Raw genomic sequence first — 20,952 nt, forward strand, 5'->3', positions numbered from 1 at the left:
GGACCTCTTTCCACTGTCTATAAAATGAAGATCACGATGATATCAACTCTTTCACGGGGAAATAGTTGTGAGAACTATATAATGTATGTGAAAGCACTTAGTCAACTATAAAATATTGGCCTGAAGCATAATGTATTTAAGATTCATCTCTGTTGTAGTATGTCACAATTTCCTTCCTTTTTAAGGCCAATTAATATTCCGTTGTATGTATATGCCATGTTTTGTTATTCCATTCATCCATTGATGAAATCCCAAGTGGGTTGCTTCCACCCTTTGGTCGTTGTGTTTTGGTTATTTGTGTATGGGTGTACAAATATCTGTCCAGTCCCTGCTTTCACTTCTCTTGGGCCTAAACCTAGAAGTGGAATTGGTGGATCATATGATAATTCTGTTTAATTTTTTTAGTAAATGCCATACTGTTTTTAGGATTAGCATTTTGAGCCTTCCTTAGAATGTTTCCTAAGTATGTCTTCATATATCCCTTCTATAAAACCTAAGATGTTATCCCTAACCTTGAAAGATGTTTTGCTTTTTTTGTAGGTAGATTTTGATGCTTTGAATGAGGATGGTGCAGGGAGTTTCTTTTCTCAGAGTTAGTATTCTCTTGGCTGAGGGTGAAAAAGTGGTATGCCTGTCTGCATTCCACTCCAGTGGTAATGAGTGCTGCCTTATGCTCCCTTGGTTTTTTTCTAAGAGCTTGTGTTGTACATCCATGACACTATTAACTTTGGGTGGTTTAGAAAACAAGAGACTGTGTCAGAAAATTGGACCCATGGGTCTCCCAGGGATACTATGGGATGTTTAACTATTGGCCACCAAGTTTATTAATAAGGATAGAGTATATAGAGGCTTAGAAGTAAAACTCTGAGGGCGCCTGGGTGGCTCAGTCGTTAAGCATCTGCCTTCAGCTTGGGTCATGGTCCTGGGGTCCTGGGATCGAGCCCCGCATCGGGCTCCCTGCTCAGTGGGAAGCCTGCTTCTCCCTCTCCCACTCCCGCTGCTTGTGTTCCCTCTCTCTCTGTGTCTCTGTCTCTGTCAAATAAATAAATAAAAATCTTAAAAAAAAAAAAGTAAATCTGTGATAGCGTGCAACATTTACTTCTGTTGTTATAAAGATTATTTGTGCTAATCCCACAGCTGGAAAAGATTTCTAAGGCAGAGTGAACGAATTCTTAGCCACCTCTCCTGTAGTATGTTCTTTGATAACCATGGAAAAGTTTGGGTTGCATATGAAATTTTCAGACATCTAACTAACAGCTGAGAGGGCCTCAAGATGGTTTGGTAGTTGATGACAGCTACAAGTTATGTTTTTGGGATCTTCTGGAATGCAATACATCTAATGGCAACCCTAACATAGTATCTTACAGCCCGTGAAAGGCAGCAGAAAGGCTGCAGACTTTAATGTTTTTTGGAGTTCAGATTGTGACAGTGAAAATTAAAAGTGCTTCCACATGCTTGGAGGCCTAAATTTGCTCAAGTGTCAGTCTGTTTGCTTTTCACTTGTCTTTCGTGGCTTAGTCATGCCAGCTCTTTAATTGTCAGAGTTATTTGTGTTTAAACAATTTGTCTCTCTCTTCCTGTTTGATCCTTCAGAGAGATTCTTAAAATGCAGCTGCTTAGAAACTGCTGTTTTTTAAATTGAAGTACAGTTGACATACAATGTTCTATCAATTTCAGGTGTACAGCATAGCGACTCAACAATTCTATTCATTGTGCAGTGCTCACCATGATGAGTGTAGTTACCATCTGTCACCATACATAGTTATTACAATATTATTGATTATATTCCCTGTGCTCTACTTTTCATCTTATTTTGTAACTGGACATTTGTACCTCTTAATCTGCTTCACCTATAACATCCATCCCTTTGCCCCCACCTATCTGGTAACTACTGGTTTGTTCTCTGTATTTATTTTATTTTATCTTTGAAGATTTTATTTATTTATTTGACAGAGAGAGATAGCGAGAGCAGGAACATAAGCAGGGGGAGTGGGAGAGGGAGAAGCAGGCTTCCAGCCAAGCAGGGAGCCTGATGTGGGACTTGATCCCAGGACCTGACCATGACCTGAGCCGAAGGCAGATGCTCAACTGAGCCACCCAGGCACCCCTGTTATCTATATTTATGAGTTTGTTTTTGTTTGTTTTGGTTTTTAGATTTCATATGTAGGTGAAATCATATGGTATTTGTCTTTTTCTGTCTGACTTATTTCACTTAGCATATTACCCTCTAGGTTCATCTATGTTGTTGTGAATGGCAAGATCTCATTCCTTTTTATGGCTGAGTAATATTCCATTGTGTGTGAATGTATATGTATATATACCACAAATTTATCCATTTATCTCTTGATGGACACTTGGGTTGCCTCTATATCTTGGCCAATGTAAATAATACTGCAGTAAATATTGGGGTGCGTATATCTTTTCAAATTAGAGTTTTTGAGAAACTATTCTTTTTTTAAGTAGCCGTCATGCCCAATGTGGGGCTTGAATTCATGACCCTGAGATTGAGAGTCACATGCTCTACTGACTGAGCTAGCCAGGTGCCCCGAAACTGCTGTTTTTATTGGAATACCTGATGTCATTAATGTACAGGGCCCTATATTTGTTCCTTCCCATAGGCGGGTTGTTCCTTTGTTTTGCCACAAGAAAAATAAAATATTACTGCTCTACCTTTAAAATTCTACTTTGTATAATTGTTAATTCAGCTGCCTTCACAGATCAGCTGGTCCACAAAGGAAAAATACTCTGAGGGGCCAAATGCAGGACTGGAAGGAAAGCATTTGGGAAGTTTTGCTTGGAGACTTCTATGCTAAATATTTCCTGCCACCACTTAGCAGATTACCCTAGTGAGGTCCTATACTTTAGGAAGATGTCTGCTATTAACCTAATTAGTCAAAAGAGAAAAAGAAAAATGTTAGACTAAAATCTGACCTTCATCTAACCAAACAACTTTCAAGGTGAGTAATTTGAAGCCCTTAATGAATCTGTTCAAGTTAACATCTTAATGCTTTTCACTTAATTAGCATTTTATTAGCACCAAGTTCACAATCCTATTCTCTGGTTGCTCACAGAAATAGTGGCTGAATCATTGCAAATAGGTTTTTTCCTGATCTGTAATTTTCTTAAGGTGGATAAAGTAACTCTGTGATTAATATATTAAATTTTTCCTATATTAGGAATGCATTAAGCTAAAGTTTAATTTTTCTTTGGCAATGACTTTTTATCCATTAGGCCCTCCAGGGCTGACAAGAATGACTTTTTAGATATTGCTGTGATTAGTGACAAGCTTGGGATTTGGAATGAGAATAAATGTCTTAATTGTTCACCTTGTGAGTTTGCCTCTTGTCCCTCTCTTTACTCCATGATCTTTTTGTTTCAGTGCTGAAGTAGTCCTTCCCCTACTTCCTGCTTGTGTGCTTATGTAGCTGTTTTCCTTCATCCTAAAAAATATCCCCTCAAAAAAAAAAAAAAAAAAAAGAGGGGGAGGAGGAGGAGGAAAGCTTTAAATGTACACTCTGCTGGGGAGGCTGGGGAACAAGAATAGCTCTCAGCAGCCTCTAGATAGGGGGGTTCATTGGGCATAGCACCCTTTGGAGCAGGCTGCATATAGAATTCTGAATGTCATGGAGAAAAAGCCCACAGGCGGTAATCAGGGAGAGCACATTACTGTTGATGGCCAGAATTAGGGTTGGAAAGGGAATGTAAGGTCTCAGCTAGGCAGAGTCCCTTCAAATCCCCTTGCCCATGAACCTGTTTGGGCTACAGAATTTGCCTCTTAGTCACAGTTCTTTAATCAGAATGGATATTGATGATGAGCTGAGAGGAGGAACAGTTTGACACCAGGCACTTCAGCTGAAGGATGCAATGTAGTCTAGTGAAAAGTAAATATGGATCAAAGCAATCAAATGACAGGAGCAGAGGCATTGGGCTGTTGACTCTTGAATAGCAAGAAGTACATGAAAATAAGCTTCTAGACCAGTTGTCTGCTCAAAAGTGGCAGACAGGCAGGCTCAGATTATCCCCTGGGTTAGAATTTATCAGTAATGACCTTTCTTCTGGTAAACAGACCCTGCTGATCTCCCATTACAGAGAATGAAAAGCATTATGCAGATTAAAACAAAGCACCAAAATGAGGCTGCTATAATATTTCCCCAGTGACTGATAGCATTACATATTATTCTAATAATTGCTGTTCTCTAATCTCTTGAGACTACAGCTAGGAAAAAAAAAACACTGAATCCCATGTGGTTAATTATCTGTTTTGCCCTAACTTGGTTTATGCTGCAAAGTGAGGTTTTGCATTAGGTCATAGCTGGGTTTGGTGAACTGCAGTACAGTAAAGAAGTCTTGGTTGAAGAAATTCAGGTATTTGTAATGGAATATTAAGATTTTTAGTTGGGGCTACTGTGATTTTAGGTGAGTATGACTTTAGTATATAAAAGCCCTCCTTCCCTCAATCTGAAATTCCCTTGGGGTCTTTTTCCGCTTTACTTTTTAAATTTTTTAAATTTATCATCATCATTTTTGTTTTTATTTTTTATTTTTTGTTGAACTCTTTTTTTTTCATTATTATTATTTTTAAAGATTTATTTATTGGAGAAAGAGAGCCCAAGAGAGTGTGGGAGTGGGAGGGGCAGGAGAGGGAGAGAGAATCTTGAGCAGATTCCCTGCTGAGCACGGAGCCCAACACAGGGCCTGATCTCACGACCCTGGCGCCCCTCACTTAGCCTTTTTTAAAGAAAATTGCAAGAAAATATGCATAACATAAAATTTACTATTTTAACCATTTTTAAGTCTACAGTTCTGTGGCATTAAGTACATCCACATTGTTGTGCAGCCATCACCATGAGCCATCTTTTTCATATTCTTCAACTGAAATGAAACCGTAACTCCTCATTCCCTCCTCCTAGCCCCTGGCAATCGCCATTCCACTTTCTGTGTTTGTGAGTTTGACTACTCTAGGAACATATTTATAAGAGCAATTAAACAATATTTGTTGTTTTGTGCCTGGCTTATTTTACTTAGCATAATATCCTCAAGGTTCTTTCCATGTTGTATCATGTATCATAATTTCCTCCATTTTTTTTTTTTAAGTGATCTCTATACCCAGCATGGGGCTTGAACTCACAACCCCAAGATCAAGAGTCCCATGCTCTACTGACTGGGCCAGCTAGGTGCCCCCCCCCAACTTTTTTAAAGACTGAATAATACTCCATTGTATGTATACCACATTTTATTTATCCATTTATCCATTGATGGACCCTCGCATTGCTTCCACTTTTTGGCTATTGTGAATAATGCTTCTATGAACATGGGTGTACAAATCTTTGAGAACCTGCTTTTTCTTCCTTTGGGGATATACCCAGAAGTGGAATTGCTGAATCATATGATCATTTTATTTTTAATTTTTGGGGGGAATCACCATACCCTTTTCCATAACAGCTGCACCATTTTGTATTCCTACCAGTGTTGTGCAAGGGTTCCAGTTTCTCCATACCCTGGATGACACTCGTTATTTTCTATTTTTTTTATAATAGTTGTCCTGATGAGTATGAAATGCTATTGAATTGCAGTTTTGACTTGCATTTCCCTAATGACTAGTGGTATTAGTTATCTTTTTCATGTGCTTATTGGCTATTTGTCTATCTTCTTTGGAGCAATGTCTATTCCTGTCCTTTGCCAATTTTTAAATTGGGTTGTTTGGCTGTTTTGTTGTTGAATTTTAAGAATTCTTTATATATTCTGGATTCCAGCCTCTTATGAAATACATGGTTTGCAGATATTTTTTTCTGTGGATTGCCTTTTCATTCTGTTGATTGTGTCCTTTGATGCATAAAAGTTTTTAATTTTGGTGAAGTCCAGCTTATCTGTTTTTTTCTTTTGTTGACCATGCTTTTGGTGTCATATCCAAGCAATCATTGTCAATTCAAGTCCTGCAACTTTCTCATGTTTCCTTCTAAGAAAAGGAATGTAAGAAAGCTCTTAATTTAGGTCTTTGATATATTTTAAGGGAAGTTTTATATATGGTGTAAGGTAAGGGTCCAACTTCATTTTTTTGCACGTGGCAATCCCCAGCACCCACTTTGCTTTTTTGAGATAACCACAGTTCTGATTTGTTAACTGAAATCAGGCTGAATTAACTGATGAGTGCAGAATTTGAGACTCCACATTTTTTCTGTATGTCCCTGTTCTGTTTGTTTTTTAGCTTTGTTCATTGCTCTGCTTGTTTAAGAGATGGCATAACATAGTGGTTAAGAGCAGGGACTCTATAGAGTTTGGTTCTCTGAGTTTGAGTCTAAGCTCTACCGCTTACTTTGGACACATTTTTTAACCACTCTTTGCTTTGAGTTTCCTCATGGAACCTGGGTCATTGCTGAGATGATTAAATGACAATATATGTAAAGGACTTGGAATAGTACCTGGCACACAGTCAGTCAGTACCTAGTACAGTCAGTGCTATGTAAATGTTCATTATTATCATCTTTTTTTTTTTTTAAGATTTTATTTATTTATTTGAAAGCGAGAGAGATAGCGAGAGAGGGAACACAAGCAGGGGGAGTGGGAGAGGGAGAAGCAGGCTTTCCGCTGAGCAGGGAGCCTGATGCGGGGCTCAATCCCAGGACCCTGGGATCATGACCTGAGCCAAAGGCAGACGCTTAACGACTGAGCCACCCAGGCGCCCGTATTATCATCTTTTTTAAACAATTGTTCTTACTATGCAAGTCTGGAGGTCTTACAGCCTTGGTTCTGATGATCTGCATGGGACTTCATTCTAGAAAGCAACTCCCTTCCATATCCAACTTTATTCAGTTCCCTTGGCTCTACTTATGTGGACCTAGAAGGGATCAGAAATACAGAATGATATTATTTGCAACCTGACATCAGGGGCAACACTGGAACTTAGGCTGTCAGCCTGCATCTTGGCATTATTGTTGGGAAAATAGTTCAGATGGGAAGAATTTATGTTTTCCATCGCTTCCAGCCCTTTGAGATGTTTGACCGTGAAACTTTGGCTTTATTATTTTATTACTCTGCCTTCTTGCCATTATTTTGGTAAAGGAGAATGTGCCCAAAAGGAATATGCATATAACTGAAAAGATACTAATCAGTGTTTTTTTGTTTTAAGATTTTATTTATTTATTTGAGAGAGAGAGAGTGCATGAGATGGGGGAGGGTCACAGGGCAGGCTCCCCACTGAGGCGGAGCCGGACATGGGGCTTAATCCCGGGACTCCGGGATCATGACCTGAGCCGAAGGCAGACGCCCATCCGATTGAGCCACCCAGGTGCCCCACTAATCAATGTGTTCTTATCTCTGATTGGAGGGATTATAGGTATTCTTAATTTTTTTCTTACATTTTAAATTTATAAAACATTTGGCTGTGGATTTTTTTTTTTAGATGCCCTTTATTTGGCTGAAAAAGGTCCCTTCTATTCCTAGTTTTTTAGTGTTTTTTTTAATCATGAAAAGGTGTTGGATTTTGTCAATGTTTTTTCTGTGTCTATTGGGATGATCATGTGGTTTTTGTTTCTTATTCTATTGATACGGTTATATTACATTAATTGATTTTGAGATGTTAAACCAGCCCCACTTGGTTATGATGTATAATTCTTTTTATATGTTGCAGGTTTCAGATTGGTAGTATTTTGCTGAAGATTTTTGTGTCCTTATTCATCAGTGATATTGCTCTGTAGTTCTCTTTTCTTGTGGTCTTTGTCTGGTTTTGATATCAGGGTATTGGTAGCCTTATAGAATGAGTTGGGGAAGTGGTCCCCTCTCTTCAGTTTTTTTGAAAGACTATTTAGAGGATTGGTATTAATTCTTTAAATCTTTGTATAGTTCATCAGTGAAGCCATCAGAGGCTGGGCTTGTTTTCACAGGTAGTTTTTTAAAATAGTAATTGAAGAGGCGCCTGCTTGGGTGGCTTAGTCGGTTCAGCATCCAGCACTTGATTTTGGCTCAGGTCATGATCTCAGGCCTGCATTAGGCTCTATGCTGGGTGTAGAGCCTGCTTAAGATTCTCTGTCTCCCTCTCCCTCTGCCCGTCCCCCACATTCTTTCTCTCTCTCTCAAAAAATTAGTAATTAAATCTCTTTGCTTGTTATATAGCTATGTTCAGATTGTTGTTTCTTCTTGAGTCAGTTTCGGTAATTTTTGTCTTCCTAGGAATTTCTCCATTTCATCTAAGTTGTCTGTTGGCATACACTTTGTATTCCTTCTCTGGCAGTTCTTTCCTGGATTCTTAGCTTTGCGTAATTATACCTACAATGGAACCAGCGTCCTAAAGTCACCAAGATAAATCCTCCTACTCCAGCATCACATGATCTTCTCATTCTACTAGTTAACAAAAAATGTCCAAGGCCAGCCCAGCAGATCCTAATGAACCATACAGTATTGAATCCTGTGCACAGGGAATGTTTTGGCATATAAAGTTTCTAGAAGTTTAAAGGGCTTCCCCTTGGTGAGTTTGCCATGCTCCAGTGAGGTGGCCGTGGGCTCCAGTGCCCAATTTTTATTGTTGAATTGTCTCTGCCTTCATTTCTGTCATGACATATCTTTTTTTCATTCCTTTACTTTCAGCCTATTTGTATCTTTGAATCTAAAATGTGCCTCTGATGGATGGCATATAGTTGGATCTTGGTTACTTTTATCTGGACTGACAGTCTCTGCCTTTTGATTGTGTTATTTGTTCCATTCACATTTAATGTTGTTTTTGATATAACTGGACTTATGTCTGACATTTCACTTTTAGTTTGTTATGTGTCTCATGTTTTTTGTGTTCCCTCTGTATCTTCTTAACTGCTTTCTTTTGCATTAAATGAATATTTTCCAATGTAGCACTTTGATTTCTTTAATGATTTTTTTCACTATTTTTTTTAGTTGTTTCATTAGTGATTGCTGTAGGGCTTACCATATACATTTTAACTTACTGGAATTAGAAACTGTTTATATTTATACTAAATTCCAGTGAGATATAGAAATATCACTGTAGCTCTATCTAAATAACATACACATGCAACACTCACTATACTAAACTTTATTTGCCAAAAAGTACACTAAAAAGGAGAATTTCATGTATTTCCTGAGAAGGTAAGGATGCATTAGAAACAGGACCATGATTTTGTTCATTTTATCATGTCTGGAGCTAAGACTAGGTGTGAGTGGGGGAAAAGTTTATATGTGGGGGAAAAGTCTGTATTTAGAGTTTAGATACATTTTGTTTGTGAGAGATTTTCTCACATGTAGGTATTAAACACAGCATTCTAGATCCTGCTCCATTTTTTGGTGAGCTACTAACCTATAGCTAAAAATGTATAGAGAGCTCATTGGCTCTTGATGCTTGCATGTTGAACTTTATAACAAAGAGTATGGTACAAAAGTAACAGCACTAATTGGTAAACACTCGTTTTGGAGGTATATAGCTTTGAGAGAAGGACACAGTACTTTGATGTGGAATGGATAAAGGAGTTGTTAGGTGTGTGCATTTATGTCTGGAGTCAGTGTTCGTTTGTGGAAAATACTCTTTTTTTTTAGATTTTTATTTTTTTAAATTTATTCATTTATTCAATAATTTATTTATTCAGAGAGAGAGAACGGCAGAGGCAGAGGGAGAAGCAGGCTCCCTGCAGAGCAGGGAACCCAATGCAGGGCTCCATCCAGAATCCTGGGATCATGACCTGAGGCGAAGGCAGACGCTTAACTGACTGAGCCACCCAGGCACCCCTGTGGAAAATATTCTTGTCCTGTGCCCCATCTTTTGCATCTCATTTTCTTCCACTAGTGTGGGTCTGCTGACTGTGGCTTAGTTTTGTTGGCTCGGATAAGGGACTGTTTCTGGAGTGTGACTCCTAGGAGAAAAGAAGCCAACCTTGAATTCAGCCCCCTATCCTGAATCAAGCTACTAGACTGTAAAATAGAAGTACTTGTTTAGTGGGTTCCAGGTGCATGCTCTGAGAGTGTCACTTGAGGCCTTCCAGGTGTGGGCCCTCACCTTTTGTAAAGGCTAGGGTTTTATAGGATTGTGAATAGCCAACTGGAGGAAACTTGTAAGGGTGTGTTAGTTGGAAAAGATCTTATATATATATATCTGGTGACCTTACTTTGAATGTTGTTTTAGAAAACAATTAGACAGTCTTTTTACTGGTTAATTACATTGATATTTTTCTCTTTCTTAATGAATTATGTCACGTACTTACTTGAACATATTGGAAGTGGTTTGGAGGGACTGTATTTGTGACTGAGCCAGTGATACCAGAGTAGCTGCTTCCTGGTGACTAGAAGTAATTAAGAGTCCTGGGCCTTGAGGTAAGTTGAAAGGGCTTGATTCTTAGCAGACAGCTGCAGGTGAAATTGCTGAGAGCACTGGAGAAGAAATGTATGATTGTCAGTTTCCTCCAGAATGTTCTAGCTCTTGGTCCCATGTGTGTGAGTGAATCACCCCCAGGGTAGGAGAGCAAATTCTCTCCTCAATTTTTAGGTTCACAGTCTAACAACATTCTTTGTTTCTCCAAATGTGTATCTACACAGCAAAGGCCTTTGGTTCGCACTTGTCCCACTAATAGTTAATTGGATCTCATACCGATAATTTTATGGTGTGGTAAATTAACTTTAGGTTTTAAACTTAGCATTGACTTTTTTATGGGTATCTGAGATGAGCCATCTGATGTAGGTCCTTTATTCTGCTAATCTTTTAGTCAGTAGGTCCTACCCTATGCTTTTTTCAGTTTTTTATTAGGTAAGCATCAAAAACCTGGGAAGAGAGAAATTCAGAGAAAGAATGAATGAGAGGAAGTGTGGTGTGTTTGTGTGAGATTGCCTTGGGATCTTTTCTTTAGAAGCCTCTGGTTTTGGGGTGCCTGAGTGGCTCAGTTGGTTAAGCGTCCGACTCTTGATTTCAGCTGAGAAAACGATCTCAGGACCCTGAGATCGAGCTTCACATTGGGCTCCATGCTCAGCACAGAGTCTGCTTTGTCCTTCTCCCTCTGCTCCTTCCCCTCCTCGCTCTCTCAAATAAATAAATAAATAAATAAAATCTTAAACAAACAAAAGAACCAGCAGCCTCTGGTTTTAGGAGCATTTTTTTATTCTTCTGTTTCTGTTACAGCTCCCTTGTCTTTATAGCTGTTTCTAAATGCTAGGAGTTGAGAACCAGAGGGGCAGTCAGGGTGACCTAGAATTGCTGCTCTGTCTTAGTAGGTCAGGAAGAAAGGTATTTGACTCATTTTATAGTAGGGCTATTGCGGTGGGAAGGGACTAGAGTCTAGCAGTCCAAAGCCTATTATTCCTGGGCTTTTGCTTTTTCCCAGCCAGCTCTTCTCATCCTCTGGATCTCTGGAGATGGCCTGCTTTTGCTGGTACAGCTATCCTTGGTCCTTTAGGGACGTGCTTCTCCCTAATTATTATTGATCCCAAGGTAAGACAAAAGTTTCATTTTCACCTGAGGAATGGTTGGTTTCTTTTTTTCTTCTTCAAAAGGAACTCTTGCTAGAAAGTATAGACAGTTAATCATGACTTAGTTCACAAAATGCTGGTTTCTAATTGTAATTTCTATAAATCCTAGTCACAAATGGGATCAATAGGCATAATTTAGGTCCCTAATTCCTTTTTTTCCATCCCATATCTAGGGCACTTAAAAAAGGAGTCTTTTTAAATTGTGGGCAGTTCTTCATCTTATCCCTTAATTTTCCTTCTCCATTTTTTCTTTCCTAAAAGTCAGGCTGGAACTCTGGTCAATTAACTTAGGTATTCTAATCATGTAGAACACAGTAGATTGTTAATCTACTAGTGCATTGAGGAAGCCATTACTATTGGGTAGTAATATATTATCCTGTCAGCAAACACAATAGGCATCTCTTCAGCGGATGAAACTTTAGTTTTCTTTGAATATTGTGAACAAAAACAGGAGTGTTGGGGTGGTAGGGATGGGGTGGCTGGGCAATAGACATTGGGAAGGGTATGTGCTATGGTGAGTACTGTGAATTGTGTAAGACTGTTGAATCACAGACCTGTACCTCTGAAACAAATAATACATTGTATGTTAAAAGAAAAAGAAGAAGATAGTAGGAAGGGAAAAATGAAGAGTGGGAAATCGGAGGGGGAGACGAACCATGAGAGACTATGGACTCTGAGAAACAAACTGAGGGTTCTAGAGGGCAGGGGGATGGGGGGATGGGTTAGCCTGGTGGTGGGTATTAAAGAGGGTACGTACTGAATGGAGCACTGGGTGTTATACGCAAACAATGAATCGTGGAACACTACATCAAAAACTAATGATGTATGGTGATTAACATAACATAATAAAATAAAGGGAAAAAAAAGAGGAGTGTTTTTGGCTCATAGGAACGTAATCACTCTAAATTCTCAGATTTATACCAGAATGCCAGGTACCATACCTCCTCTTTTCTACTGGACTTTGATCTTGCAGATTAGCAGTGCCAGGATCACAGAACCTTGAAAGCTGAAAGAACTGAAGAGGCCATCTCCTCTGGTCTCCTTCCCAAAGCATAAATCTTACTTGTTGGGGTCATATCCAGCCTCTCCTTGAACACTTAGTGAAATAGTGCTTAATACTTTAGGTTATAGATTATTCAGTTTTTTAAATGATGAGAATTTTGGGGTACCTGGCAGGCTCATTTGGTGGAGCATGCAACTCTTAATCTCAGGGATGTTAAGTTCAAGACCCACATTGGGTGTAGAGATTACTTAAAAAAATAAAATCTTTAAAAAAATGATGAGAATCTATTCCTTATGTTGGAGTCTTCCTCTTTATAACCTGAACCTGTAGATGCAACACCAAAAAAAAAAAAATGTACTGTCTCTTCTACATACTATCTTCTTCACAGGGCTAAAATGTATACTCCTGCTCTTCTGTAGTATCCTTTCTTCCTTCAATTGTTCATCATATGTCATGGTTTTAAAATCTTTGGCATACTGTGATTGTCTTTTAGACATATTCTAACTTCTCAGTTTACCTCCTAAAGTATGGTGTTAGGGCATGCCTTGTACCAAATAAGCATTCAGTAAATGTTTATTGGATTGAATGACACCTAGAACTGGATCCGGATATGATCTGAGTAGTTTAGATTAGTAGGAGACTGTTAGCACCCGGGATCTGGACACATTTTATTTGCAGGCTCCATTGTGTTAGTTTTTCAGCAGCTGAATTGCATTGTTGGTCCATAACAAGCTTAGGTCCCACTAAAACCTTCAAATTTGCTTGAAGTGACCTGCTCTCAAGCTAACTCTTCCCCGCCCCCATCCTTAAATTATTAAGTTGGTAGTGGTGTTTTGAGTGGTGGTGGTTGTTTATTTGGTGTTTGTTTTAAAGATTTATTTATTTGAGAGAGAGAGCACGCATGATGCATGCACAGAGTGGGTAGAGGGGGAGGGGGAAGGACAAGCTGACTCCCTGTTGAGTGCAGAGCCCAATGCAGGGCTTGATTTCATGACTCTGAGATCATGACCTGAGCTGAAATCAAGAGTCAGACGCCAACACCTAACCAACTGAGTCACCCAGGTGCCCCTGTTTGTTTGTTTGCTTGTTTTAATGCTACCTGTTCATTATAGAAATTTTAAACAATGCAGAAAAGTGCAAAGAACAAAGTAAAGTAAAATCATCTAAAATCTTACCATTCAGAGCTACTACAACTGTGTTGGTGAATCTCTTGAACATCTCCAGTTGATCTTTTCTTTAAACTAACCTAAATGAAACTCTATCCTTATCAAATGTGTCTTGTTCATTGCAGCTCGTCATTCTAGCTTATCAGGATAATTTTTGAGTCCTGATTATGTCATTCTATGTATTGGTTTTCTTTTGCAGCTTTGTATCATCAGCACATTTGATAAATATGCCTTCTAAATTTTTGTCCAGATGCTTTGATCTAATCCTGACTCTGTACTGATTTGTTGGATGATTTGGGAATATTTTCTCCCCTTTCTGGGTTTTGGCTTGCTGCTCTTATATAAAATGGCCTCAAAGACTGGAAAAAAACCTCCTTAAGAATCAACTGCAAAGCTCTTTGTAAAAAATAAATTTGTGAAGAAAAAACTGTGGGTGGGGAATCATCAGCCAGGGCCAGACTAGAAAAATAAAATCCTTTTATAGAAAAATCAGGGACGACAACCTTCATAGAATGGTTCAAATCTTCCTCTGTCCTCCTACTCTCCTAAAATCCCGGGAGAGGGATTTACCAGTTGAAATAAAGAAATTAAATTAAATTTTTAAAAACGGAGGAGAAGAATAAGAAGGAAAAAAGATCGCAGCAAGCATTAGTTCTTCTTATATTGAGAAATTAGAACCTAACAGGTAGAGAACAATGAAGAGGCAGTTTGGAGTGAGGTCAGGTGGGAGGGCTTTACTGAGAAAGAAGATGCTCTTTACTGTTTTCTCTTTTAATTAGTAGTAAGCTTGGTGGTCACAGTAAAGGCTCTTCTGAGTTGGGGTCCATGGGGAGAGAAAAGTGTGAAATTCACTGCTGCCTGTTATTTCTCCTCTAAACAAGCCTTGCCTTGTTCATTGCATTTCCCCGGGGTTCTTAAAGAAGGTGTGTGATCATCTAAAACTGAAACTGAGGCCGCATTTTAAGCTGGCAATTAATGACATGGTAAGAATTTTTAGCCTCAGTACATTAATTGTTAAATGAATTGTGTCTGCATTTTACTGTCATTTTACTGTGATACCAGCCTAATTATAAATATAGTTTTACATAGTGGAAGATAATAATAAGCAGAATTATGCACTCAGTGATCAGACTTCAGGAATTTCTAACCCTGAAGAAAGTGTTCTTCTTAAATTGTCTCTTGCTGTTCTTTTTATGTAGGTTTTGATTAATTTTATCTCGATTATACATTTCTCCCTGGGGCCCAGATATTATGCATGCTTTAGCAAAGTGGGCTCCTATTGTAAGAGGTTTAATGAGATCTTTTGTTCTAATTGGTTTCTATGTAATTTCTTTTAAACCAATAACATGTGAGTGGGGTGTCAAACACAGGGTGTGATAATGCATTTTCACTGCCCTGTACACCAATGAACATTAATTTCTCTCTCATTTGACATTATTTTCATATGATGAAAATTCTCAATCTTAAAGAAGTTCCAGATACAGTTGGTTCTCAATGGTCTCTCCTCTCCTGCATTTATGTTGGTGACACCCCTGAAAAGGCAGCAGGATAACCTACCTATAGTTGGAACTCAGTCTGGGTAGAAGAGAGTGGAAGACTTCTGACCAGGGTTTTGACTGTACATCATCTTCCTTATGGGATAATTTACTAGATGGGATTCAGGTAGGGATGGATTAAAATCTGTTCCTTTTGCCCATTTAATTGGAATTAATTTCCTACTTAAAAAATATGAACTATTTGACAAATTCTAAAGAGTACTATATTAATGTATATTTATAATAAAGCTTGATCCTAAAATGAGTATCTGTGAGCTGCTCACTTTAATAAATAGAATGTTACCAACTTATTGAAAACCTATCTTTGTTTTTTTTTAATTGCAGTATTAAATATAGTAAAATGTGCAAAATCATAGACAAAATCAATTAGACAACTTTTTACATATGTATATACCTATGTAATACCATCCAGGTCAAGACTTAGAACATTTCCATCACTGCAAAAAGTCCCTCATGACTCTCCTTTTCCCCAGAATTGTGCACTTTTCTGACTTCTCTGACCATAAATTAGTGTTTCCTGTTCTTGAGTTTCATATAAACAGAATCATGTAATAGATCCTCTTTTGCACCTATCTTCTTGCACTCAATATAATGTTTTTGAAATTCATCCACTTTGTGTATATTAGTTCATTCCTTTTTTAAAAAATTTAAACACTTTTAAATTGTGGTAGGAAATATATGAAATTTACCATCTTAACTGTAGGTATACAGTTTAGTAGTGTTAAGTGTATTCACATTGTTCTACAACAGATCTCCAGAGTTTTTTCATCTTGCAGAACTGAAACTGTATACCCATTAAACAACAGCTCCCCCCAGATCCCCCTCCCCCAAGTCCCTGGCAACCACCATTCTACTTTCTGTTTCTATGAATTTGACTACTTTAGATACCTCATATAATTGGAATCATATTTGTCTTTTTGTGACTGGTTTATTTCACTTAGCATAATGGCCTCAAAGTTCATGTTGGAGCATGTGACAGGATTCCCTTCCTTTTTAAGGATAAATAACATTCCATTATATGTATAAACCACATTCTGTTTATTTGTTTATCTCTTGGGCACTTGGGTTGTTCCACCTTTTGGCTTTTGTGAAAAATGCTGCTGTGAACATGGATGTGCAACTCTCTAGTATCTAGTAGTTCATTCCTTTTTATTGCTGAGAGTATTTTATTATGTAAATAAACCACAGTCAATTTATTTGTTCTCCCCATTTCATCATCAGTTGGATTCTCTAAGCCTCTAGTCTAATCTTCTGTGCTTCTTTCTCTTTTGCTCTCTTCCCTGTGTTCATTCCCTTCACTGGCACCCTCAACACCTGAAGAATAAAATTTAAGCTCTGGGGGCGCCAAGGTGGCTCAGTCAGTTAAGCGTCTGCCTTGGCTCAGGTCATGATCTCAGGGTCCTGGTATCTGCCCGAATCGGGCTCCCTGCTCAGCAGGGAGTCTGCTTCTCCCTTTCCGTCTGCCCCCGACTCGTGCTCGCTTTCTTTCTCTCTCTCAAATAAATAAATAAATAAAATCTTTTAAAAAGATTTAAGCACGGGTGGCTCAGTCTTTAAGCGCCTGCCTTCGGCTTAGGTCATGATCCTAGGGTCCTGGGATTGAGTCCCGCATTGGGCTTCCCGCTCAGCAGGAAGCCTGCTTCTCTGTCTCCTTCTGCCTGCCGCTCCCCCTGCTTGTGTTCTGTCTCTCTCTGTCAAATAAATAAAAATAAAAATCTTTAAAAAAAAATTTAAGCTCTGTAGTATGGCATACAGTGCCATTCTTTTTTTTTTTTTAAAGACTATTTATTTGAGAGAGAACACGAGCAGGGGGAGGGGCAGAGGGAGAGCAACAAGCAGACTCCCTGCTGAGTGGGGAGCCTGATGTGAGGCTCGATCCCAGGACCCTGAGATCATGACCTGAGCCGAAATCAGATGCTTAACCAACTGAGCCACCCAGGTGTCCCCAGTTCCATTCTTAATATGCTTTCTGGACTCTCTGTCTTCATCGCAGCTATGCCAGACCACCTAGAGTTCTCTGGACAAAACAGAGACACTCACAGTTCTCTGGACAAATTGTTTCATACTCCTGACCCTATATATACATACATACATTTTCTCCCTGACTTGGATGTTCTTCCCCAACTTGTCAGCTTACCTCCTGAAACAGTACACCTTGATTACTGCTTCATCCACAGAGCCAGGCCTAGCCATACTACAGTAGTAACTATCTTCTTGCCTGTCTTCTTTACTAGGCTGGGAACTCTTTGAAGACAGGCAGCAACCATGTCTAACTCAGTAACACAGTGCCTGTGTTCAGTAAACATCTGTTGAATATAGATCTACAGAGTTCCGCTTTCTTAGACAAGTGGGTGTTCAGGATACTGGCTGGGCCTGATCTGGAATGGGCTGGAAGTAATAGTACTTCAGTTACTGTTGGGCTGTTGGAGGGAGCCCATAGGACAATTCAGAGGCCGCATTTCAGAGAATCACTGAACAGAAATGTCCGTTAGGCTCTCCAGAAGAGAAATGGACTGAAGGGCAGAGTAGAAGAGTTCAGAAACAAATTGTAGGTGTAAGCCAAGGATAATAGAGCAAAAAGGTTTGGAGAGGAGGGTAAGGTTACAATCTAGAGGACAATGCCCTGGGCCAAATAGGATATCTACAACAGCTTTTCTCAAGTTGTGAGTACAGTCAGGATGAAGTGTGAAAAGCCTGACTTTCTCTGTACAGTTGAAGAAGTATTGAATGTTTCATGGGATCCAGCATTGGACGTCAAGCAGGTCAGTAAAGAGAAAACCACTTGATACAGCCAGCAAATGCCCGGGACTCTATCAGGTGTTTTAACTTATAGGAGTTTGCTAAAAAAAAAAAGAGAGAGAGAGAGAGAGAGATCCCTTCAAGACTAGTACATAAAGGAAAAAAAAAAAGCCAGAGATGGGAATATTAAAGGAAAGACTTACAAGTGCCATGAACTTCCTTGGCAAAGAAAAGGGCAGTTCTTCTAGTCTCAAATATAGCCAAGCAGAGAGGATGGCTGGGAAGGAGGAGATATGAAGAAGATAGTTTCTTGGACTTTCTTAGCTAGTGTGTATCACTCTGTCTTTGAAAATTGAGGCCATTCAAAAAATCAGTTTGTTGGTATTCTTCAAACTGGTGAAGCTGTTGGGGCCTAGGGAAAATGATCATTGTGGTAGGAAGGGAGGGAGGGAGGGAGGGAGGATGGAAGGAAGGGAGGAAGGAAGGAGCCAAGATTTCTTTGAGTTAAATTTCACTGCATTGGTATGTACCTCCCCACACCCACCACCACCCTTTATTTGTTCTGAGATCAACAGCTCTGTTTCCCCCTGTTGTCAGTTATTGAGGATCCTGTCTTTGGGTTTTGGTAATATCTATGACCCATAATTGTCACTCCTAATGCTAAGTGTTTTTTTTTTATGAGTCATTTAGCAATTATTTACGGATTTCACTAAACTGACCTAGATTTAGAACTCTTGCAGTTAAGACCTCCATGCCTATTGACATGTACTTCAGCCCCATAACCCTTAGCTCTTTGGGTGCTCAGGGACTGTAATTTGATTTGAAAAGCTCAGTATTCATTTTCACCAGAAATCAGTGTTATACTAAAGCTGACAATTCATTGTCTCCTGGATAATTTTGAATCTGGATAACAAATTACAGTTTGGGATACATTACAGATGATAAATGTGACTTCCTTAAAGGGAAATCCATTTGTTTTGCTTAGTGTTTCTGTGATTAATTACTTGCCAGATTAAATTGCTCCATAAAAATGCATAGTATTTTATTTGATTGCTCTTCATGGTGATTAATTAGGCCATACTGTTGCTTTGTATGTTAATTATGCTGACATTTTTTTTTCTCTTCTCTAGTTTAATTAATACAGCATATTTTTGAAAGATTGTTCTTCCTAAGATAGTATCCCACCCCAGAAACAAAGCCCTGTGTAGCTTTTAGGCTGGTATTAGAGGGTAATACCTCAAGGTTTCTGTGTGCCCTATCTTGATCCTTGTATGTATCTTTGATTTGCAGAAAGTACACTAACTGCAAATGAGTCAGTAAAAGCTCTGTTTGGTTTTCCTATAATTATTAAAGGTGAGATACTGAAGATTCTTGGCTCAATTGAAAAGTGATTAAGAACATAGAAGAGAAGCTACTGGTGCAAGATGTAAAACAAGTGTAAAGCTAAATGGTAGTGTGTGGGGGAAGAAGGAGTTTGTTTCTTAGGATGCTGCAGGGTGCCAGTGAGGAAATCAGGCATATTTAACATTTTTATTAATGATCTAGGGCTGAAAGTAAACAACAACAACAACAACGAAACTGTTAATGACATTTGTAAGTGATACTGATTTGGAGATGTTTCCTGCACCCAGGAGGGCAGAGAAATTATATAGATGGACCAAGAAGAGAAGCATCAGAGAAATAGCATCACAGCTATTCTGTTGGGACAATGCATTATCTGCTTTACAGAAATAGTGTACCTAGAACCAGGCAGATATTTTCAAAAGTGGATCTTCCAGCAGTCCACTCCTAGATATTTACCCAAGTGAAATGAAAACTTGGATTGAACAAATGTTTATAGTGGCTTTATCCATACATTCTCTGAAAACTGGAAATGACCCAAATGACCCTCCACTGAGGATTATGAATAAATAAACTGTTGTCCACCCATATAGTGAAATACTACTTAGCAATAAAAAGGAAAGAACTGATGCATGCAACATGTATGGGTTCAGTTGCATTATGCAGTATGAAAGAAACTTGACGCAAGGCTACATAGTGGGGTACCTGACTGGGTCAGTTGGTGGAACATGGGACCCTTGATCTCGGGATTGTGAGTTTGAGCCCCACATTGGGTGTAGAGATTACTTAAAAAAAAAAGGCTACATAGTGTATGATTCCATATATATGACTTTCTGGAAATGGCAAAATTGTAGGGACAATTCAGATCAGATCAGCATGGATTGGGAGGAGGGGCAGAGAGGAACTTTTTGGGTGATGGAACTGTTCTGTATCTTGATTGCAGTGTTGATTACATGACTGTATGCATTTTTCAAAACTTGTAGATTATACATTAAAAAGGGTAAATTTTACTAAATGCAAAGTATACCTTAGTTTAAAAATTAGGGGGGAAAATGTCTTCACAAGGAAGAATAGGAAATTCCAACTTTTGACCATCACTACTGTACCTTATATGTGGCAACTTTTTTGAAAATATTTTGAGTAACAGGAGCTAGAATTGGAGGACTTGAATTTTCTTCATGGTGCTTCTAAATTCCAAGGGTTTTTATTTATTTTTGAGTGGAAGCTGAGGGAGGGTGGGTTGTGGTGGTTTTCCTTAGGTGTTAGTATTATATAAAAGAGGGTTGTTTTGAAAAGAAATCACAGGTAAGGAGCTCTTAGACCTTGTTGATAGCCGTCAGACATAGATAAGAGGATCTTTTCCCCAGTTTATGGGTTGAATCCAGTTATTTGAGGTTGTGTGGATTTAGTTTTAGTTTTTATTTACTTGTTCTGTCTAGGCCCTCCCACTGTTGAATAAGACCCAAATAGTGCCCAGAGATGTTTCTGTCCCAGAGCTAACCTCAGAGACAACTTCCATACCTCTCTGCTTTTGGACTGGAACAAAAAGCTTTGTCATGCTCCGGGTTTTATAAAGCAGGTTTGTACAATGTCAGGGACCTAGGGATAGGTGAACCACAAGTGCTAAATCATTGCTGATAGCTGTTGTGTCTTTTCCCTTCCTTCCCCCCATGTCTCCGGCGATACGAACTGTGTG

At 38.9% G+C, this 20,952-nt stretch overlaps 1 protein-coding gene and 1 pseudogene across 2 annotated transcripts in view; one reads left to right on the plus strand and one right to left on the minus strand.

The window, feature by feature from the left end:
- The window catches only part of ARMH3 (armadillo like helical domain containing 3), a 179,152-nt gene that overhangs the window by 101,926 nt on the left and 56,274 nt on the right, over positions 1-20,952 (plus strand). The window lies entirely within an intron of this gene.
- LOC145721978 (cytochrome c oxidase assembly protein COX20, mitochondrial pseudogene) lies at positions 2,855-8,361 on the minus strand (annotated as a pseudogene).

Source organism: Leptonychotes weddellii, chromosome 6, assembly GCF_054177405.1.
Source record: "Leptonychotes weddellii isolate Sample4059 chromosome 6, ASM5417740v2, whole genome shotgun sequence".
Classification (NCBI taxonomy): Eukaryota; Metazoa; Chordata; class Mammalia; order Carnivora; family Phocidae; genus Leptonychotes; species Leptonychotes weddellii.